Source organism: Argopecten irradians, unplaced genomic scaffold (assembly GCF_041381155.1).
Source record: "Argopecten irradians isolate NY unplaced genomic scaffold, Ai_NY scaffold_0143, whole genome shotgun sequence".
NCBI lineage: Eukaryota > Metazoa > Mollusca > Bivalvia > Pectinida > Pectinidae > Argopecten > Argopecten irradians.
In genome coordinates this window covers 41,460-59,042 of record NW_027187610.1, presented here as the reverse complement: position 1 = coordinate 59,042, position 17,583 = coordinate 41,460, and the positions used below count along the sequence as shown (strand labels likewise).

The window sequence follows — 17,583 nt, the reverse complement described above, 5'->3', positions numbered from 1 at the left end:
TTATAATTGCAAATGTCCTTGATCTCAACTCTGTGACGTATCTTTGTTTGTCGAAATTTGGGAGGTCTTTGTGAATCGACCCAAACCAGGTGAGTACAACACAAATTTTCAAGGTTTGGTATGAATTGCTCATCCTCTTCAATAGCATTTCCGCGCTGGGTGATACCCATATCTCGGAGTATATTGTCTTCCATAAGTCTTTGGTACAGGTCCTCGGGTTTTTTCATTTCCGCCGAGTCTAACACCCGCAAAATCTGTAGTTTGGAATCCGTAATGATGTCGAATGGTCTGCCAAATATTATCCAAAGATGTGGAGTTTTAACAATAGTGTTTTGTGAAATCATTGGGTAGTAATATTAGCAATATGTCCTAACATTAGCTCGAGCTCCCGTTTGAATATTTGTTTTTTTCCGATAATTTGGTCGTCGTCATTTAGAAAGCCTCTGAATGGCGAGGATCAGGACTTTTTCTCCCAAAAGAATTCAAACGTAAGAAACTTTGTAAAATTTGCATCGAGTGATAGAGTATAAAGTATAATCTTCCACCTGATTCAGCTGTAGTTAAACACCATTGCTTCGATGCTCTATGAGTGTGAGCCAAACTGCCTCGCATGTTCACGGTAGAAATTAACTACGAAATGACTTTGTTGACACACGCTTTTGGGTAAAGGCTCACTGTGAGTCTCTTAGTCCACGACACGGGCTCGTAGATCGCTACCACCACGCCAATATGAATAATCGCCACCAAATAAGCCACTTGCACAACGAGATTTACTTCACACTCATTTGGGGAAAACCCAGATTATTACACTAACTGTAAAGCTGGATCCGGGTCGGGGAATCCGGAACGTGTTTTCTTTACATGATAAACAGTATAGTGATTTATCTAAAGCTTATCTATTTATAAATACTAAGCATATACCGATGAAACTACGCTATACAGTATGATCAAGTTATAGTGACAAAAGTAATCTACAGGCTGGTAAGCTGAACTTCTTTCGGGCAAAAAATAGACATCGCCGAGGTGGTAAACGGATTTATAGTAAAATATTGTAAATATTGGGTTTAGAATTGCAAGTCTAGTGATTCCGAATAAAAATACGGCATAATATGTGGGATGTTAGAAATTGTCATTTTCCAATTTATGCTATACGTGTAATTTGTTGATCATGTCTCGTCTTTTCTTTTCTCATTTGTCTCACCTCAACTTGTGTCAGTTTCCTGATCTGAACTACACTATTCCTGACAAGCTTGATGCACTATATATATGTTAATATGATACCTCCTGTTTAAAATGTTGGAATGATCATATAACTCGATCATATTCAGCAAGATGGTTACCGTATCTTTTTCGGTAGGATAGTCATTGGGTTTTCTTAGGATTACCGCAGTGGTAAACGGTCGGATAGTAATAGTACTAGCCGATCCCGAATAAAATTGCAGCATAACATTTTTATTATTATTGTCAATTGCCAATTAAGTATGCAGGACGTGTTGATATGAGTTGATATTCTTCTTTTGATTCTGACTTTCTGACTAACGTTTGATATTTGTTAAATCATATAAATCACTGATAGAAAGTTTTCATTCGTTGATGAAATCAGAATACTTGGTTTTCAAAGTTTATATATTTGAACAGCATGAAATCATTTTTTTTCTTCCAACCAGGTGAGCTATTGCTGTTTGGAAGCATCAGTCGCATGACATCCTTTATATCTTTCAATCATATTTAATTACAGTACCCGTCACCAGTGTGACCTTCACACCCCCTATCAGTGACACAGTCACAGTGACACTAGGGGGCAGTCAGACATACACGTGTGTGAGTGGAAGTTGTCGTCCTCAGGCCCGGATAGAATGGTACAAGGACGGCATGAACGTCACAACTCACACCGGAAGTGTCAGTAGTGATGGGGACAGGTTTGTAATCACCAGTTCCTACACACTGACCGGGGCCAAAGGGGACAGTCCGGCCACTGTCCAGTGTAGGGCAAGTAACGCTGATGGAATGACCCCTGTCCAGTCCGCCTTGAAAAACTTTGTTGTTCAGTGTAAGTATTGCTGTTTAGAAATATTGTAGTGGGTAGCATTTAATTCTTTAAAGTAAAGTAAATTCTATCAAGTTTGAATAAAGGAAAATGTCTTTGTCACTGTTTTTTTTTAATAAAAAAACACACATACAGGAAATTTTAATTCCATTTTTTTGCAAATATTGTAATTATTATCTTATCCTTTGCAGATATTTTTGAAAATAGAGAAACCAAGGAACTATCATCTTCAAACGATCCTTTACAATACTAGTTTGTAATGGATTTGAAGTCAAAAATCACACTTGTTGAAAGAAAACATCTTCACTCGAATATCTTAATGGTTTAGATGAGAAGGGTATTACTTCAAGGAAAATGATACGTCGATATGAATATACAACAAAAACAATATCTCAAAGATATGCTTTATTTTCTAGTATATGTATACATATATACATAAGTATATGGTGCTATAATTAGAATCAGAATAATAATTTGGGAGAGGTCGCACGTCTTTTATCTATATAATAACAAAGTTGTGTCCTGTTAGATATCTCAATGAGGGGTATCATATCATTTACTAATTGTCAGATTTAACCAACTGATGCTTATTCCAATTCTTTTACTATAGGGCCACCTGATGGACCACCCGTTATCTCTGGGCATAAAGCTCCTCCGCCCTGTATGTACATGACACACTAACACTCAGTTGTCGACAAACGGGAGGGAATCCTCTGTCTACCCTGACCTGGACTGGAGTATGTGGGGGAATCCCCGACACAGATGGCAGCACTGGGACAGAGTCAGTATCTACCATCATCATCACTGTCACCAATAGTTACAAACCAGGGGACGTGTGGCTGTGTGTCTACTCATCCTCAACCTCAGGGACAGGACAGGTCAGAGGTCACATTTACGGTACACTGTAAGTATACCTACCTCAGACACAGGTCACATTTACTGTACACTGTAAGTATACCTACCTCAGACACGGGTCACATTTACTGTACACTGTAAGTATATCTACCTCAGACACAGGTCACATATACTGTACACTGTAAGTATACCTACCTCAGGCACGGGTCACATTTACTGTACACTGTAAGTATACCTACCTCAGACACGAATCACATTTACTGTACACTGTAAGTATACCTACCTCAGACACAGGTCACATTTACTGTACACTGTAAGTATATCTACCTCAGATACGGGTCACATTTACTGTACACTGTAAGTATACCTACCTCAGACACGGGTCACATTTACTGTACACTGTAAGTATACCTACCTACCTCAGACACGGGTCACATGTACTGTACACTATAAATATAGCTACCTCAGACAGATGCCACGTTTTTTGGCATTGATAATAAACATACCCTATCATTATTTGAATTTTCGTGTTTGTATAGTTTACAACTGTCTACAGACCCTCCGAGTACCCCCACTGTAAGTCAGACACCGACACATCCCTGGTTGGAGGGAGAGAGCGGGACACTAAGCTGTAGTTACACTGAGGGTTTCCCAGTTCTGACCAGGGTTGAATGGTTCCGTAATGGCCGACTCCAGACTGGACAGACAACGCCATCCATCACTATCACATCTCTCACCAAGGACGGCAACCGAGCCGAATATACCTGTCGTGTGAACAATGACTTCACTGACGTCAAACTTACTAACCTGACGTCATCAGTTATGTACCTCAATGTGGAATGTGAGTATGTTACTGTGAAGCTTTGTATTCGCTTTCGATTAAAAATATCAGTCCCATAAAATTTAACAATAATGAACATTTAAAACTTTGCTTATGATATATATACTGATATCCCAATGGAAAGAGCTGCTAATAACATTTTGCATCGAGGAATTAAGAGGAATGAAATATAAACCTTTTTAACACCATCTTTTTTATTTTAAACTACGATGTTAATTGAGGTCAGTTAATTGACGTATTTTTTTGTATTTTTTTTTTCAATAACATCAATGCAAAGATATATTTAAATATATATTAGACCACTTTTATCCACATTTTGTGTTGTTAACCGACACAGACAAACCGCTAGTGACCTTGACCCCTACCACCCTAACAGTAGTAGAAGGTCAGACAGCCCAAGTAACCTGTGATACAGAAGGAAACCCTACCCCTAGAGTGGAGTGGTTACGTGGAGGGTCATCTGTACAGACAGGACCAGGGACCTCTCTGACCTTTAGCCTGGGTGACGTAGATAGGTCAGAGACAGATAACTACACCTGTAGGGCTGAGGGTGTATCATCTGTACAGGGGAGGCAACTCATCACACAAAGAATGGTATCGATTGTTGTCCAATGTAGGTTCACCATAGTTTACAATACATGTATTTCTGATCTATTGTTGAGACGCGTTGAACTGGACATCTGTTTACTTATATTTAAATTATATTTAGAATGTTCAATGTGATATCACAACAAAAAAAAGTGGGATTTGCAAATTTATTTGTAATAGCAAGTTCAGCTTAGATGTGTTCTTTACATAACTTAATCATCATCGATTATTAATAATTATAGGAAGCATTTTTAATTTTCATTTGAGATGCTCGTTCGGATATATTTCTAAATGACCTGAAAGTTTCAACATGATGAAGAGTCGATTATTTTATCAATTAACAAGAAATGTTCACACTTTTGTATTTTTTTAATTACATCTATAATGCTTGTATGAATTGAGCTCATATTGTATTTCATTATCTGTGTACTATATTATTATTCAAACCAGATCCTCCAGATGTAACAGTCGTGGCGCCCTCTGGTGTAGAGGAACGAGATACAAATGTCCAGTTATTGTGTCAGACGTTAGGAGAGCCCAATACACTGACTAGTCAGTCCTGGACTCAGACCATTGACCAGGCCTTCATCACTAACCAATTCACGTACAACACTGCATCACATGATACCATAGTGTTGGCGGAGGTTTCCATGGACGATGTGGGGATGTACACGTGTAGTGTTAGTAATGGCGTACCGGACAGGAATGGACAGACACTACAATCTAACAGTGCCGTGTTATATGTTAAAATGTATGCAATACACAATGCAATATATCACATGCCTTCATCTTGACAATGATGAGTAATAATAGTAAAATTAAGTAGATTTCTTTACAATGTATAATGGAAGTCTAGTTTGATATGCAAACATTTTATCATGTCATAGAGAAATCTGTTATAACACAGATTGTGAATTTTGCATGTAATGATAGCTCGATGACCTTTCTGGTAGCTTTGGATATTTTGAAAATATATAAGCAATTCACAAGGTAAGTACCTATTTAGACTATAAATACACATATTGACACGTTATATAATTATGTATATGATGAGTTGAAAATATTTCGCATATTGTTCTAAAATGAACATGCAGCTAAATGTGATAAAAATGAAATTTTGAAAAAAGACGTGTTTTAAGCATGCGCAATATTACTTTTATGTATACTACTATATAACAGGGGCTTAGCCCTTATAAGATGTTTAATTTTAATTTAAAGATTATGTTCATTTGTCTGATAGGTGGAGGTGTTAAAAATGAATATATTGACATGCTATTGTAGTCGAAAAAAGACAACATATCGAATAATATCAAAACCACTTGTTGTAAGTACAATTGTATTTTCTGTTGTTTTAGCGGCTGCTCAATTCAGTAACATTGAAGAATACCAGACATTTTCTGGCGAACTTCAGAAATCATTATTGGTGAGGATTCCTTTCTACAGTAACCCACCTGTTACATACGTAGCGGACCTAGAGTGGACAAGGCTGACCACTGGTCAAAAGATAATACCATATGGGGACATCACATTTAGTCTATAAAATGAGGAGGTCATCTATTTGCCAATCAAGCAAAGAAATATATCATTTGTTGGCCAGGCCGCTGTTATGACCATTTTGTCGTTCGACAGTACGTTTGTTGGGGATTACAACGTGACTATTTACAATGACGGCAGGAGGCGGCATTCCACTTCATCATTTTCCATCACTCATCTAACTGGTAAATGAAACGTTAATATCACGAATCAATTTGTTAAATAGAAAAACAATATACAGAAAATTTACTTCCTTCATGCTAAAGGTATTCTTTGTTTCTTACTTTCATGTTTTACCATGTTCGTACAGTTAATCAATTCGTATTTAAAAATCTGGTCATACCATAACATATTTGAGGACAAACATTCCTCAGCGTAGCTTAACTACAATCGCATACATGAACGTACTTAAACGTGTCTGAGCGTATATACTAAACGCATCTCTACCCCTTATTTAAGCCACAATTTAATGTAGCGTGATTTGGAACTTCCAACGATTGTGGTACGGCTTGCTAATCAACGGAGGTTGAATGGCCGCACACGATCAAATTGAAAGTTTTTGGTGCAAAAGTTTTCAATCGGCGCATAATACGTATTGGAACAATATTTATTCAATGAATAGATTATTCCTGCGTCTTCAGTGCCATCTTTTATAAGGTTTACGTCCGATTTCTACTTGTGCGACTTTAATGTATCATAATAAGGCATACAAAAGTCAAAGATAAAATTGTTTTGGTGTCATAACATACATTTAGTTTTATCTTGATAACTATATGCAATGATTGATCTTGCAATTTCTAGTTTCACTTCCTTTTTTTTCTTAAATAGGGCAATGTTTTTAATTAGTTTTTTAATTAATTGCTTTGGTAACAATGGCAAATCCCAAGTGTCTTAAACGTTTACCAATCAACATATCTTCATATATCATTTTATTACTTAAATATTGTGTCGATGAATCCCTCGGCTCTATCACATGCCAAAAGCTGCTTTAGCGACGTCATACGTGGGATAAATGAATGCCTTTTATGTTGGTGTAACAAAGTTATGGACCTATGGCCATAGATTGAACTAGACAATATGTTATGTCATCAATCGAAATAAGGTCAATAAATATAATGACCTATATTTTGGACTTTGACCTACAACAAAAATAAAACTTTCTTATGCACAACTCCCTACACCAATCGTAAGAAGTACTTTCTATTTGTGTCATCTTGGGCTTTTTAACTTAAGAAAATATTCCATTTAGCAAAACTAGCAAGTTTGATATTCGATGTAACCTATATTTTGACCTAAGGTGTGCATCAAAATAATATACTGTTGTTCATAAACATGTCATCACTAAATAGGATGTAAGTCTTAAGCTATGAGCTAAAACAAAAGGAATACAGTTGACTGACTTTGTTTAACTTTCTTTGCTAACAAATAACAAGGCGACGCTAGGAATCTTCAATAGATGTTGCTAGTGTCTGATATGTTTGAAAACTGTGTCCATGAAAGAAGATCAAGCTTATTTAAGTCAATAGATTTCAAAGCGCTTCATCCGGAATGTTACGGGCCCACTGAGTTATTTTAGGCCTTTCTCAAATTGAAATGCTACTTGAAGATATTCGTGACCTGTCTGAAGCTTTGCACATACTACAGGGCTCTCAGTTATTGTCAAGAAGTCGTTAATGTTTGTCATACTTTGAATTAATTTGAGAAAAAAAAAACAACGTTGTAGCCATTCATTCAAGAATAAATATATAAGTTCCAATAGCAGGTTTGTATGCCTGTCAGTTATCAAGAAAAGGTCGTGTGAATGAAAACACAATATGCACGGCGGACGTCGCACAACGACGGAGGCAGCATAGATACTATAGGTCACACTGACCCTACGATGATCTAACAAGAGGCCAATTGGCCTTAATGATCATCTGACTATTTGTTCACCACAACACTGTCAACGAATAAAGAAGCGCCAAATAAATAATGCAATACAAAGACACACTCTTTAGTTATTGAGTTACAATAAGGTACCACATTGTACTTAGGACATACTTCCAATCCCCCATTTTCCCCAGGGTACGCTGATAATGCACGTATGATCAGGCCTTTAAGAATACTCCTACGATATTTAAAAAATAAAATTTGTTCTGGATAAACGACACAAATTATCCTCGTCAAACATGACGAATGATTGCATATACATGTATGTATAATAATTACTAAAGTTTTAGACCAATTTATCCATGATTGATATAAGAAGCAGCAGGTGATCACTCACTATGATGATTTGTCTTTTTAATGTACACAATACTATACTGCCTTTAAAAGAACATCCACATAGCCCAATTGACTTCCGAATTATGGATTACACATCGACTCTATAACAGTCGAATGGAACAAAGGTTTTAATGGAGGTCATGTGCAGACGTTTGTTATTATGTATGGACCAATCGGAGGGACTTCAGTGCAGACAATATCAGTCCTGGAACAGCAACAACTAACTTACACCAAGGAAATAACGGGACTCCAACCTAACACCAAATACCAACTCAACCTGTACTCCTACAACAAAGTGGGGAACAGTTCACTGAGCAGCGGAGTGGGGTTTATTGGTAATATATCAAAACTACACCCAATAAAAATGTATTAGATAAAAATCACCCAAAATATAAGCTTAAGGTAGTAGTCTCACATTTACCAAAAGGTTCTCGTGGTTCATATTCTTTTCTGAATAGACATTCAAATTTGTAATTTTTGGGTAGCTTCTATACATGAAAAACCAGCATTCGTGTGATGTGAATTCGCCATGTAAATAATAACTTAAACAAAATGTCATTTGATTGATATATTATTTTATCTAAAAAATATTTTTCAAGAAAATATGCCTTATTACTCGTCATATATATATTTTTGGTGATAATGTGTTTTGATTATGTGGTGAAAAACGATGCGTGTAAATTACCTAAATCACTTTCACAAAGATGAAAATGGATCAAAATTGAAACGTTATTGTTTGAAAAATAATATAATAAAGTGACACGGTTGCTTTCATTTAGTTAATTGTAACGAAAACTGAACCATGATTTTCAAGATAGGATATTTTAGCATCATTAATAAATGATAAAATAAAGTCTCCCTTTATTGTAGAGAGTGTTTCAGAAAACTATCTTTGAACAATTGAAACTTCTTTTGCAAAATCATAATTGCACAACTTAAAGCTGACAATGCAAGTTAAAAAGCATTTTCAAAATAAACTCTGCATTCACCTAAAAAGGTTTCATTGAAATGATAAATTAAAGTGTTGTCAATTAAATCCCACAATATATATCCAAAACGTGCTAATGAAACACTTCAATATATACTAGGTTTAAACGTAAACCGACACTTTGTGTTCTTGGTAGCTGTCGCTTTCTCGGTACAGGTAGTCACGTTCACATGACCAGTCGAGTTCATCGGCTACGATAATATGCGTGGAGATAATTGGACGATTTAGCATTTGGATTTCTATTCACTTGTGTGGAAATTTTATTTTGACAAACATGTAAATGACAGCTTAGAGGATTTCACGTGTTTTATTGCCAAAACAAGCCTCATATACCTTTATAGGTAAATGCATTGTTTACGTATTAATAATACACAGTGCCAGGAGCGCACGTGTGTCGATTCACGTGCTTTATTTAGGGCTCGGTGAGAACACCGGATACTGATAGAGAGAAAAACAAAAATGGCTGACGACAGGGGGTTGTCTCATAAATTATTCTTAAAATGCATGTGTGCTTATTTTTTAAGTCCCAATTAAATAATTTCCATTGTCAGCTTTAAGTCACCATGAACAACAAGCGATACCGCCATTTGTTGGAGTACAATGACCTACAGATAGGTTTCACTAATAAAATATTATGAAATCATTGATGACATCACTAAAAACATGGTATATTGGGTTTTACCAACTTGACTGAAGGTAGATTCGATAAAAAAGATTTAATTTATTGTGTTACAATCATAACTACATCAGAAGTGAATTTTGAGCAGCAGGTTAATGTACTTAATATTACAGGTAGAATACTCACATAATAAATGGAACATTTCTGCAAATGAACAATGTCAAGATGACGTTACTCATAAACATGACGTCATTTAAAAGAAACCTTTTGAAATTACAGAAGTTTGTCACATGTAACATCCCAACTACATGTGTTATATACTGCACCTATATATAGATATATACCACTCAAATTTTAGGGATATCTGCAATTGTCTACAATTTATATTAGGACTTTTCTTTGTTTTGGTCCTATTAAGCATGATGTTTGGGACATAGATTCTGAAACACGCTGTAGGTACTTCATTATACATTCACTGCATATTGTCCAGTAAAAAAAACCTATTTGTCAATACATTTAGTTTTTAAATGATTAACAATATTTATTCAAAATATATCTTACATAAAATAACAATAGTTATTTTTCAAACTAATAAAATAAAATAATTTATTCATAGCTTCAAACTTCGGAAAAGGGGACATGAAATCAAACCATGGTCATCCAAAAGCTTGAAGAGCTTGGAGTACTATCATAACTCAAGCGTCTGCATGGGAAAAAAATCCTGCGGTGTCTCACTTACTATGAGCCTACAAAAACAACGTATCTTACATACATTAACTAACGGTTGATCATTGCAGATAATCTTAAAACCTTACGTATTGCCTTTTTTGAGCAAAAAAGTATTATATATCTCGATGCAAAGCTATTGTATTATAAGGGATCAGTTTTGAAAACTAGATACAGTACATTTAATTGCTATCAAAAACCAGTCATAATTGATATACTATTCTAGTTTATTTTTTAGTTTCAGAAGAAGCGACATCAAACCCAAATACGGCGTCTATTATACTTTTCGTACTGGCATCACTAATGTTACTTTTGGCAGCGCTCTTTGTTTTATGTTTTACTTGTAAGTCTATTTCTTGTTTCTTCTTGTCAATTAATTTGAAATTCAATCATTCATTGCTATTTCTTCCAAAGACGTCATTGAATATACCACAGTCCAGAGCTGAAGAAGATTTCTTGAAAACGGACTTAAGCATAGAAAATTCTTATTTTTAAGGACAAATACATAAGTAAATCTAAACAATACACATTGCATCATTTTAGAGCAAAACATATATAGCTATGACCTCATAATGCTAAGAAGAAACGGTTATTAGAGTTTCATAACAATCAAGTGATTAAAACATTTTCTGTTCATCTCCATTAAACTGTGAATATTTGAAACTTAATATACATGTATGTGTTTTAAAGAAGTTGCATAATTAAATCAAGATATTCCAATTTTGCCGAGTAATCCTCTAACAGAAAACTACAGATACAGAAAAATGTTTATCTCTCCATCGCGGCCCACCCCTGCTTTTTGTTCAATTTGTACAGTATATTTCATGAATATTGTGTATGTAGATGTCTACATGTATTAGGTTTAGCTAAAATGATCAACACGTTCGGGAAGCTAGACTTTATTTACTGTATACATGTACGATAAGACATTGAAAGTACTATGATTCAGTTGATCAAATACTATCTTACGAAAAACCACATATAAGCTAGTGTCAACAACAGTATTATATCTGTGATATAAACTAAACATGTACATGTAGGCATAGACTAATTATTTTCCTATCTACAGTAATCAGCTGAACGTAGATCGTGGATTCAGAATAAATAGAGATTTTTTTTCTTAGGCGTACACTTACAGTACAGGTAATCTTGAGAATCCAAAATCTGTTTGAGTTATCAACTTCGATCGTTGTCACGTATACGTAGACGCTTTTTCATGGCAACAATTTTGGCGCCTAATTCAAATTTATTCTTGAATATCTACCTCAAACGGCTATTGAAGCTAAGATATCTTGACGATGGAAAGATAGATTTTGATGAAATATTTTCCCGCTAAAACAATATAAAAGCATGGATTGTCTAAAGGGTTATTGAAGTAAAATCTTCACACGGAATTTTCCATAATCATTTTTGCAGATATTACATCCAGGCAAAATAATAGCTTTGTATGGCGAACCGGTGGCACCGTGACATAAAATCAACAGTTATAACAATTTATATTACCAGACTATTACACTTTATACTGTTGAATATATAAGATGTACTTTATAAAGATATTACTGCTCGATTTCGGTCTAATTACATAATTGTAAAAACAGTCATTTGTTACGGGGTAGGGGTATAGAAAGACTAATTACCGCGGTCAATAGTTTTCAAATTCTTTCATCGTAACCCAAACAACTGTCTTATGAAGTGGACAAAAAATAAAGAAAATTAAACGACACAATTTGTTAAAATTATGTATTTTAGTTGAAATTCAAATGCAAAAATTGGCCCTTTTCAGGCCTCATTTATACCCGTTCGGGTAAACAATTCACAATTAATATATCTTTAAGAATGAGAACGACATTGAGGTCATTGATAGCCATACAAACTTACATATTAAAGAAAGAAAATTGTATTTCAGAAAACCAGACGGTAAAGTAAGGTTATTGAGAGTGCAATATTTGCAAAACCGATCGGTCAAATTTCAAATAAAGGCCTTAAAAAAGTTGATGATCAACCAATCTTTCAATGAGCAAATTTTAAAGAAAAACATTTTTCATGTATTAAAATAAAACGATTTACTGTTATATTTCAGATAGACACAAACGAAAAAGGTGAGTGAACAGAACAAAATGTACGGGACTTCTCCGTACCATTTAACGCGTAGCGTAGAATAAAATTGTTACTCAACATTATCTAATAAACTACTGAATCTCATTTCATAGAAGTACAAGCTAGATAAAATACGTTATGGTAATCACGGCTTTGGTCGGTGAAAGGCGGTCAGCTTATTTCGTGCGAGTTGATTAGTCTGCCCCTGTGAAACTCTTCCTGGAAGGCGGGTTTGACTGTGTCAGATAGTCAATTTTCAATTAATTTGTTTATCAATCTTGTAAGGTTTGACTCACCTTCACAGTATTGGTCTAGAGGTGAACCAAGGAGACTTAACGCTAAATGTATATGGTCAATTTTGTGTAATTAACATAATTAGCATTATGGTCATTACGTGGTTTTGGTAAATTGCAGCGCCCCTGGGATCATTGGTCTGGGACGTTCGTGAAACACTTTTATATAAAAATAATTGCATATTCAAATTGCTAGAAAATTTGTATTTACCAAGTAACTATAAGTACATTTTTTGTGAATTATTATTGGTTAACAAATAGGATTATTGGTCCTTAGGTGACGTTGAAGTCGTTTATTTAACAATTAAAGGATTGTTAGATTGCATTTATTGGAGATATAAGTGCAATCTGGGTGGCATATAAATAGAATGGCGCCCGTTAGGGCGCTATGAATATTTATCTGCCACCCCCAGATTGCATTTATATCTCCAATAAATGCAATCTAACAATCCTTTGATCGTTATATTTACATTTTACTTTCTAGTTCAAAGTAAAACATAATTTAGATGCGAGTGAACATTTTAATTTCCCGCTTCAGCCATTTAACCTCAACAGCCGAGTTCAAAGTGATAAAAAATAGTCCCTATAAAAAATTGAAAAGATAACAAAATTTCATTGTTTTTCAATAGCTTTTCAATTTACTTTCAATTATCCAGACATTGAAAAGATTTTTTACAAGTTTCATAACCAAACTGGTTCATTCAACAACAACGTCAATTTTCCAGCGCGGACTAACATCCTTTTATGAAGATATTACTGCACCAAGTCTAGGCTGCATTTATTGGCCCATAATGCAGATCACGATTATCATTAGAGTAATTGGAGTCACAGTGGTCAAATGTAAATAAAGTGTAGTAAACACCCATTTTCATTCAGTTTGTGTTTGTCTTTTTATCAAGATCACACAAACAAATAGCTTTTGGTGATTTATCATAAAATTTGTTCATTCCTGATGTATTAGTAAGGTTCATGTATTCTAATAAACTTACTATTTTGCCATTCGTAGGTGGACACGGTCATCATGCAAACGGGTAAATACAAACGTTTAACATAATTATGAAATAAAGAAATTCTTTGAACACGTTTAAATATTTTAACCAATATATCGGTAAATGGCTACACGAGTATGGCTGAATTACTGAGATTAATTAGATAAAATTTGTATAGATTTCATAATGTCAGTAGCATTTACTTTAACCTCTTCATTGTATACCTGAATTGTGCTTAAATGTTATAATCAATAATTATATTTAAGTCCTTCTGATACAATTGTGACTGTACTTTATTGTCAGAATTGTAGAGTCTATAATAAATTCAACATTTGTGCAGCACTTTTAAGATTATGCATGTTTTTTTCATCTTATATGCATATACAGTTATTATTCAAATGATATGAAAATAAGAGTTGATAAATAATAATTACCAAATCATTATATTCAAGATGTCGAATTATAACGATTTAAACCTTGAAGAAAGAGAATCGCCTTCAACCTATGAATCCATCGGGGGGACCGCAGGTATATAACATTACAATATAAATTATATTAAGTAGCTATGAAACAGTGTGTCTACCATCGATGGGTGTTATTCAACGCTCAGGTATCAAATAAACATTGCAGCTGTTAGTTTGTTTATACCATACATGGTCTCAATTCATAATTCATTGACACGATAACCTTTGACCTTTGAAATATTTTTTTCTCATTGCCACGTCATTAATAATCCAGTGACGTCATTTTATGCTGTGATCGAAATTTGGCGCCCAAAATGTTGTTGGAACACGGATAAGTCGTGGTCGTTGTGTCAAAATACGTTCATCGCGTAATGTAAAATTGACCCCAAATACTAATAACACATTTCATGCGTTTTGATCTAAGAGGGTTGTACTGATGAGTGTTGTAGATTGTGTTATTTCTATATTGTTTAACGTTTCTACAAATCCGATGAGATTATTTTGTTAGAGACATTATGTATATGGTTTAGTGAAAATGATTAAATATATTTAATCTACAGATATGTTATGCATTGTATACATTGACATTATTTCTCTATTCCTTCCTAATTATTGACTGAATTAAAAATGGAAAAAGATAAGTTCTCAAATTCCTTTCAGCAAATATGGATGAGGAAGTTATATCCGACAACAGGTTCGTAAAAGAGTTACATGCACATGTGTATACACTTTATAGACATTAATGTTCATTCATAGAGATGTCATCTTTCATTTTATATGAATTTTGAACAACATTTATCACAATATACATTTGTCATTTTACCCAGTTTCCTGATACCTATACTCCAGGAACTTCTTACTGTAACGGTCAATAAGGTTCTCATTTTTCATTTATTTGATATGCATAAAATGCTGGATATCTTTGTAAAATTATGCATTTCATTGAACGAACGATAATAAACTTTTTTTTTATATTGTAGAAGAATGTATGAGTCCCTTGGAACAAGTAACGACGCATCGGTGTATGACGAGCTTAAAGGTGATGTTTATTATATAAAGTAACTTAACATTGCAAAAGCTTCAATTTACGAAATCAGTATTGAAGAAAAGAGAAACCAATTAGTGTTATGTCTCAGTTTTGATTGTAATCTTTTCATTCCAGGTCCAGCACCCAACACTTACGAAAACACAGTTACAAGATGATGATACTGAGCTTTTACTATTCGTCACGGTATTTGGATACAATGATAGTGAAACTGCGTCAGTATAGATTCACGTGATGAAACCAAATTTTACAATGTTTATTTAGGATCTATGTTACTTTTACATCACCAACATATTCTGTATGCACATCCCGCCTTTTGTTTTAAGTGACACAGGCTTTATAAATTGACAATATTTAGAAATGTCATGTCCTGCACGTATCCTATAGACTATGTAAAGGTTTGACAAATGTATATACTTGAACATCTTGCCTGTCTATCCTTTGGAAAACACTTATGTCTTGACAACGCCTCTATTAACTCTATAATAAAATTGGGTTTTGTTCCCTGAAACATTATTTGCCATATTAACCAATTCACTTTACAGGTTTTGTTAAATTGCCATAAACTGTTTTAAGTCTTTGGATACATTTTTTTCAAACTATGTCAATTGTTGTAATATATGGGGGTCTATAACATATATTGTTACCAGGGACACATAATGGCGGAATATTTGGTTTTCAATTTCTCATATAAGGGGTATCGGTGTGTATGATTATAATTATAGTTTTGTTTTAATTCGATTTAGCGGAAGAAACTAACCAAGTTGGTAGTTTAAATCACGTAATGTCTGTTAATAAATACTGTATAAAATGGGAAGTTAGGGAGCTTATCAGTGTTTTAGGGTTTCCGGATATATATCTAAAAATTAAAATATATCAAATATTGATAATCTTACTTGCAACTGACACACAATAATTTTAATGATGTGCAAATCAGTCTTAAAACAGAAGTTGTTAGCTACCTGTGTTATCGACTTAAACGCAATGACGATAAACTAAAATTTAAGAATTAAAAAAATCCTCTTCGTTGTCACCAGATAATGCCTTTTTATTCAGTTGGTCAGAATGTGACTGATGAAAAAAACCTATTTTTGGTATATCTGAACCAATTTCAATTTGCTTCATGTTATCACAGCATATTTTCTGTTGTAAAGATGTATAAGTACAATATGATAATAATGTCATTATTTATAGAGTGGATTTTAGATAATCCGATCATTTGAGTCCCTATCCTGTGGTGAATGTTCTGGACTGTTGGATTATCATTGTCGATAACCATGACTTCTGATATTTCCCTCGGGATGGTAACTTTCGGCGTCCGGATTATCGCGGGTCACTTCACACACACACACACACACACACACACACAAGGTCTTATTTCTTCTACTCTCTTATCTTATCTGGTTATCAGATCAATGATTCATTACCAATCAATTTTGTTTACTGACAAATCATCCGAGGTATGTGTGTAACAGAAAAAGTGATTTTTTTTTAAATTTTTAAAGACTAAAATAGTATTGAGACAGTGGAGACATTGCTTATGTATTTCAATTGATTTTGAAATGCTAATGTTATTTAGATTGAAGAAATATTAGACGTCAATGTATCAAATAATTCAATCTTTAGAGACCGTGAACAGAAAGCGGTTACCAAAGTATTAAATTAAGAAATTAGCCAGATAATTAAAAAAATGTGTATTGATTTAAAGAAGCATACCCCATTTACACGTATCTATCTACATATGTATTTGAATTGTATTCCGTACATATATGTTAATAAGCGATTACACAGCTTAAAGTCCCAATACCAGTATATGTCTGATTTTTTCATGATTAAGGAACATTAAAAAAATATTCTGTTGCAAATCATGCAGACTGCATCATGCAACGGAAGTACTGGCTCAGAAAATGAAAACTGATGCAAACATTAGTGGTATCAAAATACGAAGAAGGAAAATAATAATCTCTCAACTAGCCGACGACACTACGTTATTTCTGAAGTATAGAGACATCATTTGAGCATTAGCTATTGTTGGAAAGATATTGTAGTTTTGGAAAGTATCTGGTTTAAAATTAAACAAATCTAAAACGGAGGGGTATACTTGGGTTGTAACAAAATAAAAATAATACCTTTATTGGTATAAACTGGGTTAAGCAAGTCAAGTCGTTAGTTATACACTTTGGCACAAACTTAAAGGTATGTTCAAATCTTAATCGGGCAGACAAAATAACAA

General features: G+C 34.1%; 1 pseudogene; it reads left to right on the top strand.

Moving 5' to 3' along the window:
- Positions 1-276: 276 nt before the first annotated feature.
- On the top strand, positions 277-15,508 carry LOC138311878 (synaptogenesis protein syg-1-like; annotated as a pseudogene).
- The last annotated feature ends 2,075 nt before the right edge of the window (positions 15,509-17,583 follow it).